A 12,333-nucleotide genomic window follows, 5' to 3' on the forward strand; every position below is an offset into this window, starting at 1 on the left:
CTGTGTGGAGATTTGTAGGTTAATTGAGCTGCCACGAATAGGCAACAGATATACTTGGAATGACAAGGGGGATACAAGAGTGTTCTCGAAAATAGATTGGATTTTTGTCAACTCTGAGTGGGTAGCTAATATGCTAGATCATAGTGCTCACTTTATTCCTGAGGGAATAAGTGACCACTGTCTAGTTAGAATCTCTATTATAAATGATTCAGGAACAGCAAAACCAACTTTTAAGTTTTGCAATATTTGGACCAGTCATCCCAAGTTTCTGGAATTGGTAACTGAAGTTTGGGAGAAACAAGTAATGGGATGTACAATGTTCAGTGTTGTGAGGAAACTTAAGATGTTGAAGAAGAAGTTGCCAATCTTGAATAGCCAACATTTTAGAAACACAGTGAAAGAAGCTGATGTTGATAGAGAAGTACTTACCATAGCTCAAGAAGCATTGCATTTACAGCCTATGAATAGTTTATTGCAAGACCAAGAGAAGAGCCTCTATAAAAAATTTAAGAGATCTTCATATTTGACTGAATATTTCTTACAACAACGGAGTAAAGTGACATGGTTGAGGCTTAGAGATGATAATTCAAGGTATTTTTCCAGGTAATCAAGCATAAAAGGCTACAACAAGCAATACTGCAACTGCAAGATAATCAGGCAGTGATCCATACTGATCAGCAAGTTATTGCGAACACTTTTGTTGAGTACTACCAGCAGCTACTTGGCACTAAAGAACAACATAGATTGACGGCAAATATGGGTTTCTCGCGTAATGGAACTGGATTGAATTTTGTGCAGCAGCTATAACTGGTCTTGCCTTACACAGAAAAAGAGGTAAAGAAAGCAATGTTTAGCATTGATATAAACAAGAGTCTAGGGTCGGATGGGTATGGAATTGGGTTTTTTAGAGCTGCATGGAGTGTGATTGGGGGAGATGTGACTACGGAAATATTAGAAATCCTAGGAAATAGTCAACGACTAGGACAATTAAATGCCACAATAATATCATTGATACCAAAGGTTGAGACACCAATGTTGGCGAGTCAATTTAAACCAATTACTTGCTGCAATGTACTGTACAAATTCATGTCTAAGATGATTTGTCACCGGTTGAAGAAATCGGTTATAGTGATAGTCTCAAAGAATCAGGCAGCTTTTGTAAAAGGAAGATCGTTGATCCATAATGTCTTAATATGCCATGACTTACTAAGACATTACACTAGGAAGACTACCCCAAGATGTTTGATGAAAACTGACCTTAAAAAGGTTTATGATATGGTCAGCTGGGATTTTCTTGATGAAGCCTTAAGAGGTTACGGATTTCCACAAGCTTTTGTTCAACTGGTGATGATGTGTGTAACAACTACTAAGTTTACAGTAAAAGTAAATGGCAAAGGTTATTGGTATTTTACGGGTAAGAGGGGACTTAGACAAAGAGATCCAATGTCTCCTCTCTTATTTGTACTTGTACTGGAGTACCTCACACGAGTCATGGGAAGAATGAGTAAGTTGGATGATTTCCAATATCACCCTATGTGTAACACAACGAAGCTCACACACTTAATTTTTGCAGATGACTTGATGGTGTTTTGTAAGGGTGATGCAGCTTCAATTAACAGGGTGATGGAGGCTTTGACACATTTTAGTAGTGTGACAGGTCTTGAAGCCATTCTACAAAAATCTACCATATTTTTGGCTGGTATAGATGAGAATGCTAAACAAAGCATTCTAGCTCAAACTGGATTTATTTTGGGGTCTTTACCTATCAAATATTTAGGCTTACCACTGTCCTCTAAAAGATGGAATAAAGTGGATTGCTTTCAGCTAGTGGAGAAGATAACTCGTAGGATCACTTCAGGCTACTCCAAACACTTATCATATGCTGGTAGAATTTAAGTGATAACATCCATATTTTTTTCCATATATAATCATTGGGGTGCAGTGTTTATCCTGCCACAAAGTGTCTTGAAAGAAGTGGATAGGAAATGCAGAGATTTCTTGTGGGGTGCTTCAGAGGGACACAAAAAAACTGCCTTGGTAGCATGGGATCAAGTATGTATGCCTAAGAAGTATGGGGGACTAAATATGAAGCGTTGTCAATTGTGGAATGTTGCTGCAGTTGGGAAGTTGGTGTGGCAGGTAGCATGTAAAAAAAACTCACTTTGGGTCAAATGGGTTAACGAGATTTATATAAAGACCATGACTGATTTTTGGGAGTACGTACCAGTGCAAGACTGCAGTTGGTACTGGAGGAAATTAAATGCAGCAAAGACAGACATGGAGCAATGGTACCGGTAAGACAAATATGTGTTGACGGCTAATGGAAACTACTCGATGACTACTAGTTACAATAGAATGTTGGGGGATTTAAGTAGACTGCCTGAGGCGGAGTTGATATGGAGTTCGATTATGCTGCCCAGGCAAAGAGTTCTTGTGTGGTTGGCATATCAGGGACGATTACTTACAAAACAAAGACTGAGCAGAATTCATGCCGCAGTTGAAGATGTGTGCTGTAATTTGTGCGAAGGAGAGGATGAAACACAACATCACTTATTTGCTGGATGCCCCTGGTTTACTGCAGTGAAGGTCAAACTATCTAATTGGCTTGGTGTAGTGATACCAAGTGGGACAGTACAATAGACTCTAGCATGGATCAAGCGTAGACACTGGAGACAGTTTAAAAAAGAGTTGGTAGCAGCTATGTGCGGAGCTGCAATCTATTATACATGGCAAGCTCAGATTGGAAACACTTTAAACAACTCACTGTAAATATGGACTTCACAGTTGTACAGATACAAAAGGAGTTAAGGGAGAAAACAGAGTTACTGAAGTGTTCTAAGAAAGCAAGAAATTGTCAATACCTAATACATAGGATGTCAGTTATTAGCTAAGGCATAGGATTTGATTGGTTTTTTCCTTTGTATGAGATTTGACTCCTTAACACTGGTAGATTGTTAAGAGTACAGATGCTCGACTTTGTGTAACTTTGGTTTGGTATGGTAATATTTTACATTTTATTGCCAAAAAAAAAACTGTATAATTTTCATCTAGAATATTTATATGTATAAGATTTATATAAAAACTGTATAGAATGTGTGTAGAAACGGTATAGAATAAGTCAGTAAATTGAAATGGCTAGAAAGTGAAATTTAAATTTCATGATCATTTTTATGAAAATAGTTTAATTTGAAGTGTCGTTTCCGTCTTTTTCCCCTTTATTTTTTCAGGATCAACAACTCAGCCCTAATATATCTTGAGTCCATCAATTACATAACATCGATCTGGGCTCAATTTAAGCAGATTAATGGTCATGAGCACAAACAAAAATAGATTGTACTGTATAACTTCTCATGTACTACCGATCTTAATTAATTATACTCTATTTCAGATGTCCTTATTAGCATTTTATAAGTTCGTACTATGGTACATACCTGTACTATACAAAATTCTATACACTAAATTAAAATCCTATTTTTCCACGTTTGGTGCAAACATTCTCTCCTATGACGGAATTTTGATAAAACATTCAACAAGGCCTATTCAAAATTTCCAGCAATTCCAAGGAGCTTTTATTTTAATTTGTGAATTAGTAGAAAAAAAAGGTGGTAAGTTTAAGTGCAAACAGTCAAAAGCAATACACAAAACCACATGTCATATATTTCTTAAAGAAACCATCTTAAAATTTTCTTCACATATCTCGAGCTACTATTGTCCATTGTTCATACGTAAGACTTCTCCTATCTTTGCCAACTCCTTCCACGGAATATTGTTCTGTCCATTTCCGTAACCATATTTGTCTACGTTTCCAAATTCCAACCTTCCCATTAACACTGAGGTAAGCCAATTTAGAATTTATGCACCCACCCAAAAATTATAGTACTCCAATTTACTTACTATCTTAGGAGAAAAGGGACAAATGACCACGTGAAAAACTTAGTCATTCTATCATGAACTCTAGCAAAAAACACAAACATGATTTTCTACATTTTGGGGTGTTAGTTAATGACCGATGGAGTAGCTATTGTAAGAAGAAGTGAAGTTCATCGTGGATGAACCACATACGTAACCATATGTTGTAGGCAAAACTTTTTGCTAGCGATATTTGAGGAAGCTAACGACCGAACATATTAGAGTAACAAGATTATCTATGTTAATTGCAACTCAAATACATAACCATAAAAATGTTCTCGATTTCAATTTTTGGAAATCAATTAGTGCCACAATGACATTGTTTTAAGATTCTAGGCTAGATTAAAGACAACCTTTTTCATCAAGGTGTGGTCGTCCATGATTTGGTATGTTGAGGTTTGATCATCTATTAAATTATCTGAAAAAGTTATCACGGAGAAGTCACATATTACAAAACTTTGCATCTAGGTTAGAGTAATGTGAATAAGATTAAGTACAACAAACAAACAAACAAAAAGTAAAACTACCTGGATGAAAAGGGAGTTATGTTCACATAGCGGACTTTGTAGAAATTTCCCTTTTTCCTTATTTTTTTAAGTCACTTTTAGCTATTATTAGTTTGTAAGAAAAATGCACAAACTTAAATGATATTATTGGAACAAAAAACAAAAATGGCTTTAGTGAAATAGTTTCCTAAATTGAGTGACAATATAAGAAATTGACTTAGCTTTTGCTCAAATGCCAAATAGATAAACAAGAATGACTTCTTTTTGGTGGTTCTCACATTTTTATCACATTGCTTCCGGAGAATTGACAATGAACAAGAGTCTTAAAGTTGACAATAATTGTGCAACTCGATTAATTTGTTGACTATATGCTATTTTTCATCACAATTTATCAAATGATTGTCCATCAAAACTGAAAAAGAAATCACTAAATATATATATAACCTTTTCACTGCTCCAGTCAAAATCCTAATGTTTTAGTCTTAAAGTTGATAGGTGTTACTACAAGTTAAAACTTTTTATGCATAATAATACCAAATTTAGTATTCCAAACAAGGTTATTATACACTACAAGATAACCTTATAAATTAGAGAAACTAGCATCCTTAATACTATAATTACAATAAATAGCAATATTTCTTCAAAATTGCAACTTATAGCAAAAGTAGCAATATTTTACCCACTCCACATAGTAATAGAAGAATATGTATTTTTCAGTTGTGCATATGTATTTATGAGTATATATATATATATATATTTGTATATGTATTTATATAGCAACATTTTACTTAAATACAAAATATAATTTGCTATTTTTTATAATTATGAAATTGTTGCTATAAAAGTTATAATTAAGGCTACAGAGTTGCTATTTCTGAAATTTTCCCATGTTTATTCTACATATAAAGACTACAACAAGAGTGGTTGGGCTTCAATTTGTAGCTCTTTATTTTGGGAAAAGGACACAAATGACCGGTCGGTCGAAATATATCCCATCCAAATAGCCTAGAAAATTGATTTTTCATATTTTAGTCACATGACTTATGTCAGCCGCTGATGCATATATGACACATATCTTTTTTTTTTTGGTTTTGTTACTTTTTAGTTGGTTAATGCTTCTTTTTTCCTTTTCTCTTTTTATATCACTAATTTTCTTTTTGTTTTCCTCCTTTATTTCAAAGAATAGTTGATCTATTTTTTGTTAAAATTCTATCAAAATAAAAAACAATCAATAATTATAAAAATTAGATTATTATATTATAAAAGACACTTTTTTATTCAAATACATATTTGATATCAAATACATAAATACATATTTTATACAAGTAATGATACAACTTATATATACATCATAATAATAATTGTATAGTTTTTATACACATTCTATACCATATTTAGCTACAATAATTACTTATATACAGATTCTACACTACATTTATGTAGTTTATATACACCCTATACATATAAATATTTTATACAACAATGATACAAATTCTATACAGATCATATAAAAAAAAATTCTATACAATGCTTATATGATTTTTTTTTACACATTTTATACAATAATTATACAATTTTTATACACATTCTATACGACCTTTGGCTACAATTATTATTCGGATATGAATTTATACAACAACCACATAATTTCTATACACATTCTATACATACATATTTTATATAATAATTATACAATTTCTATACACATTATATATATATACACATATATATTTATCTAGATTTATATATATACATATATTTATCAAGATTTATGTATATACATATTTGGTATAACTATACAATTTCTATACATATATCGCATATAGATATACACTCTTTGCAATAACTATACCACTTTTATATAATTATATTTAATTGTTATTTTAAACACATTTTGTACAATTTTCATACAAATATCTTACATTGATACATATTCTATTTAATAATTAAATATTTTTATATAATTATATTTAATTATTATTTTAAAAATAAAAAGCAAACTTTTTCTAGTCAAAAAACTATATAGCAAAAAAAAATTGAAACATTTAATAGAAGGGCCGAATGGCCCAAATTGAAAAAAATACTAAAAACGTCCGAAATGACCCAATGGGGAAAAGGAGAGTTGAAGCGGCCCATGGCCATTAGATGAAAATATTTTGGCCGAGTGACCATGATTTGGCGACATCATCAAATGTTTGTCATTTATTTTAGGAAAATTTACATATATACACAAGGTAACTTTACCTTATTACATAAAATCCCATATTAGAAAAGTAATTACATAAATCTCAAACTAATTACTGAAATCCCCTATTGTTTTTACTTTCTCTCTCATCCCCTCATACATATAAAAATAACGTTTTTTGCTCCTTATTTTGTGCACCGTTTTTTGCTCTATATTTGTGTTCCTTTATTTACGCCTAGAATCAATCTAATCTGATCTGGGGAGTTTCAAATCATACCATCTTTTGCCCCCTTTTTTTCAGCTTTTCCAAATAAAAAATTATTTTAATTTTTTTTGTAATCCAATTGCATAAAACAAAGACATCAAAATAAGTTGATATCGCTAAATCGACTTGCTCTTCCGCTAATTTAGCGAGAGAATAAGACGATGAAGAAGAAGTTGATGTTGATCCTGGGTGTTTTGCTGCAGTGGCGGATTTAGCTCGAGAGAGGAGGTGAGCACCTTGTACGAAGTGCTTCTTGGATTGGATGTTGGAGCGATTGCTGAAACGGAGATTGGAGAGGTATTTTTTAGGGATATTGTACATGAAAAGGAACATGAATATTGAATACCATTTAATTTGTGAATGTATGCAGATTGTATAATGTCACATTATATATTCTGATCTTATATACATTATGATATTGGGCATACCTTTTACTTTGTGAATGTTTGCATATTGAATATCATTTAATTTGTGAATGTATGATGATTGTATAATGTCACGTTATACATTCTGATTATTTATATATTATGATATTGTGCATATCTTTTACTTTGTGTATGTCTGCAGATTGTATAATGTCACATTATATATTCTAATTATTTATACATTATGATATTGCGCATACCTTTGACTTGGTGAATGTATGACGTTTGTATAATGTCACATTATACATTCTGATTATTTATACATTATGATATTGCGCATACCTTTGACTTGGTGAATGTATGACGTTTGTATAATGTCACATTAAACATTCTGATTATTTATACATTATGATATTGTGCATATCTTTTATTTTGTGAATGTATGATGATTGTATAATGTCTGCATACTTAATACCTTATACTTTTTGAATGTTTGCTATTTGCATAAGGTAAAATTATACATTATGGCACGCTTATAGGTCAAACAATTAATTCTTAATATGTATTGTATGATATTATACATTTCTTCATACTATTATTTAAATGTATAATATGTCCACATACATGTGCAAATATTGTATAATGTCATTTTTATACGTATCAATTTGTTGCAATATTTTTCTCTAGAAATTTGAGTTTATTTATTTTTAAGGGCATAAAATACCGTATTGACAAAGTATCGACTCAAATCAAAACTCATTTGATGTTGAATGCGTTCAAAACATACCACAGCAAGCGTCTGATAGTTTGTAAGTACTTTTTTTTTTACATGTATAACGATTTTATAATTATTAAATGGATTGTTACTTTATCATTTTTTTTAAAATCAAGGACTGTGGTGTCTTTGTTGCTGCCTATGCAGAAATATTAAGTGAAGGGCAGCAAGTGCATTCATGTGGTTTTGATGCTGGAAGTCAACGTGCACGCTATGCTTTATTATTATGGCATTACAGAGTGACAAAGGACAACGAAGGATCCACAAGTGATAATAACGATCCTCCTCGGCTAAAGAATAGTTTTCTCCAAACAATTGATGAAAGTGCAATTGTTACTTTAGAGTACACTTTTTTTTATAATAGTGGGGATTGAAACATCTAATTTTTATTTTTTGTAATTGATGTTAAATAGTTACAATGATTCTTGTTGGATGTTAATTTACATTTGTAAATGTCTTCAGTTTGTATAACATCAGTTTGTTGCAGTATGTTTTGCCATCTCCGATATTGATATGGGGATGTTCATATTAATTTTAAGCGAATTGAAGAATGGAGTATAATAAAAAAAAAATTATGTAAACTTTCACTCCATTATCATTCCTTATAATAATTGGAGAAGAATTACCATCAACGATGTATTTAATTTCAATTTTTTCGAACATCATCAATATTCAATTCCATTGCTATTGTCACAACCAATTTTAGAAAGTTAATACTTCAGAAACAATAATGGCATCATTTTTGTATGATTTATAACTGATTTTTGACTCCCAGACACCAGAATGACGCAACAATATGGGGATGTTCTGTTTTTTTTTTTTTTTTTCAGAAATCAAGAAAGAAGCCAACTATTTTTTTCTCCAAAATGTGTTTCAACGGTGATGAAAGAAAGAAGAAGCCGACTTATTTTTTCCCTCAAAAACGTATTCCAACAATGATGAATATTAACAGTAATGTTTAGGAGTTATTTTTGAAATTTAAATTTCAGTTCCTATATTAACTCATACACTACTTAATTAGGTATTTAATGTCGTAATTTAAGGAATAGGAATATATTTTTTGATTTCTCTTTCCTTAATTGTAGGAAAAACAGTTTTATCATACATCAGACGAATATATAATAAAGCTACGAATGTATGAGTATATTTAGTAAAATCGAGAGAGAGAAAATCTAAAGGGATTTTATGTAAATACTTTTTTTATATTACATGGGATTTCTGTTGTTTATACGTTATTTTAAAATGGTCAATGGGTTTCATTTTCCCCTTTATATTTCTAAGAATTACATATATACACAAATTTAAGTTACATAATTACAAAAAATCCTCAATTGGTAAAGTAATTACACAAATCCCATAATAATTACAAAAATTCCTTTATTGGGTATTTTCTCTCTCATCAACATTATACATGTAACAACATGTTTCATCCTTTCGTCTTTTACTCCCTTATGCTCCCATTATCAAGCCGTTATTTACCCCATTTTTGAAACCCTTCTTTTTACGACATACTTGAAGTAAAATCTACTTGTGGTTATCAAATTGTAAGTTATTCTTGTTTTTAATATTGTACTTCATTAATTTTTTTAATTTTTTTTTTCAACTTTTTCAAATCAGGAATTTTTCGTTTTTTGTTTTTTTGCATGTTCAAATTATAGTATTGTTCAATCTTATTCAAGTTAAGTAGTTCGGCTTTTCGTTATTTTTTATATGGTACAAGTTATATCTGAGATTTTCTTATTTTTTAGTTCGATTTTACAATACTGTTAACTTAAATTAGTGTTATTTGGTAATGGATAATCCTCCAAGTTTTAATTTAGGAATTACTCAGTTAGATGCAACTGTACAAGATATTCTACTTGGATTTGTTCCTGCTACATTTGATGAACAGGATCCTGATTGGGCAGAGAATCGATCAAAGCACAAAAACGGCCCCGTTACAATGAAGTAATTGATGGATAAGGCTGGTTCTAAATCGGAGAAGTCTACTTCAAAAGCAAGTAAAAATAAATTTGATGATTCCGGCCGACCACGTCTGCCGAAGGTATTTACTATGACTGTATGTGTAATTTGACACATGTATAATATTACACCATACACTAGTTTTTCATCAAAGGAATGTATAATATAGTTGATCTGAAATATTATTGTAAAGGTTATACATTCTAATAAAGCTGATATTTTTTTAAATGTATAAGTTACCTCATACATGTGTATTTTCTGTATATGTTTTGGTCTATCATAATTTGTTAGATGTATACATAACCATCAGACATTTGTACATGTTGTTTAATTAGGATACTCTTTGAAATTTTATATGTATAAGTTACCCTCATACATGACTAACTGTTTTATTGTCAATGTATAATTAATCTTCATACATGACTAACCATCATACTCTTTGATTTATGTTATGAAAGTATAAATGAACATCATACAATCACTAACTGTTAGCTAATTATGTCAATGTATAAATAACTCTCATACATGACTAACTGTTTAATTGTCAATGTATAATTAACCCTCATACATGACTAACTATTGTTTAATAAGTAACCATCACACATGTTTTACTGATTATATTAATTTTCAGATGTATAAGTTAACATTATACATGTGTTAGTGTAGTGTTAACAGTTATAACTTACCCATCATACATGATTAACCATTGTTTAATGTTAGTCTGATTTATGTTATGAAAGTATAAATGAACATCATACAATCTTTAACTGTTAGCTAATTATGTTATGTTTTTTTCCTAGGGCATGAAATACCAAATTGATAAAGTCCCACCACGTCCATTGCATATGGGGAGCTTATGTAACTGTGCTTTCGGGGGAAGATATAAAGGAATATTTTGAAGAAAATGTAATGGGAGCATTTAGAAATACAATTTTTGGCATATTTCTGGATTTGCCACGGTGCAACTGGATAGGACAGATTTTAAAATGCCTACTCATGCTTAAAATTCAGCAGGATAACAAAGACGAGCTTCATGTTTGGGTAAAAGGAGAAATCCTTAAATTCACAATGCTTGAGTTCGCTATTATAAGCGGTCTGAAGCGTACCAGTAATATTGATGTTATATGTATACTTCATCAAATTAGTGTTGATGTCGAGGTAATTTCCCGACAATAAAGGAGCAATAACTCATTCAAAACTGATAACACGGGTGCAGAATGGAAACTTTGATAACGCTGAAGATGCTCTGAACCTGGCGATATTGTTATTTGTTCATACATTCATGTTTTCTCAGCATAAGAAAGCACCAATAAGTGTTGCGCACTTTCAGATTGTTGAGGATGGTCGGTATATTCACTTTCCATGGGGGAAGATCACATTTGAAATGTTAATAAGATGTTTGAGTGTTGCTCCGAAGTAGAATCAAAAACTATTTTTCGTCAGAGAAATGCTATTCCTAAAATAATAAATTGGTCGGTGCAGTGTATAAGGCCTAAGTATGAATCTTTTATGTATGACATGTTCACTAAGGTAATTCTTTAACTTTGTACTTATTTTATTTATTCACGTCGTGTCATTTATGTGCAAATATTTTATTTTTTATTATTCTTTCCAGCATTCTTACAAGAATATACAACCTACACTCGATAAAGTTAGTAGTTTGAATTTGTCCTTTTCAATTTTGAGATATGTGATCCAACAACTTATGCTTCGATATCTGATTCTGAAAAGTTGAAAAAGACAGCAGTTGAACTTCAACAACGTGTTGGTACTATTGCCGAAGAATTTGGTGATTTCAGCACTATACCGCCGCAGGAAATCCTCATGAAGGTTGGTTTTGAATCACCTATATCACCTGACCAACCTTTGAAGAAAATAAAGACTGTCATGTTTGATCAAGAAAAGCAAGCGGTGATGGATGATGATACATCTGGATGTGGTCATGTAGTACATCATGGATTTGATTTGTATCGTGAAACGCATAAGGATACAACAGACAAGGGAGAAATTGGTGTGTCTGAAATTCAACATCATTATCATGTAGAAATTGGTGTTTCTCCGCAGAGTCACCAGCATAAGTCTGTTCCTTCATCATCCACACAGCCTGAAGGGACTTCTAAATCAAGTTTATATGGTGATGAAATAAAGAATTACATCAACAAATGTGTAAGTTTAGTTTCTTCATCGTACATTTTATCAGAATAGCATGATGTATTTCTACTAACTTTTTTTTCCTTTACGTGATAAGTTTGCCGAAAAGATGGCCAAACTGGTTACACTAATATCAAAAATACTTGTTGAGGTTGTCAAAGCATTGAAGAATGAACAAAATAAGCAATCACAGGTATAACAACTTAATTTCATTA

Source organism: Capsicum annuum, chromosome 2 (genome assembly GCF_002878395.1).
Source record: "Capsicum annuum cultivar UCD-10X-F1 chromosome 2, UCD10Xv1.1, whole genome shotgun sequence".
NCBI lineage: Eukaryota > Viridiplantae > Streptophyta > Magnoliopsida > Solanales > Solanaceae > Capsicum > Capsicum annuum.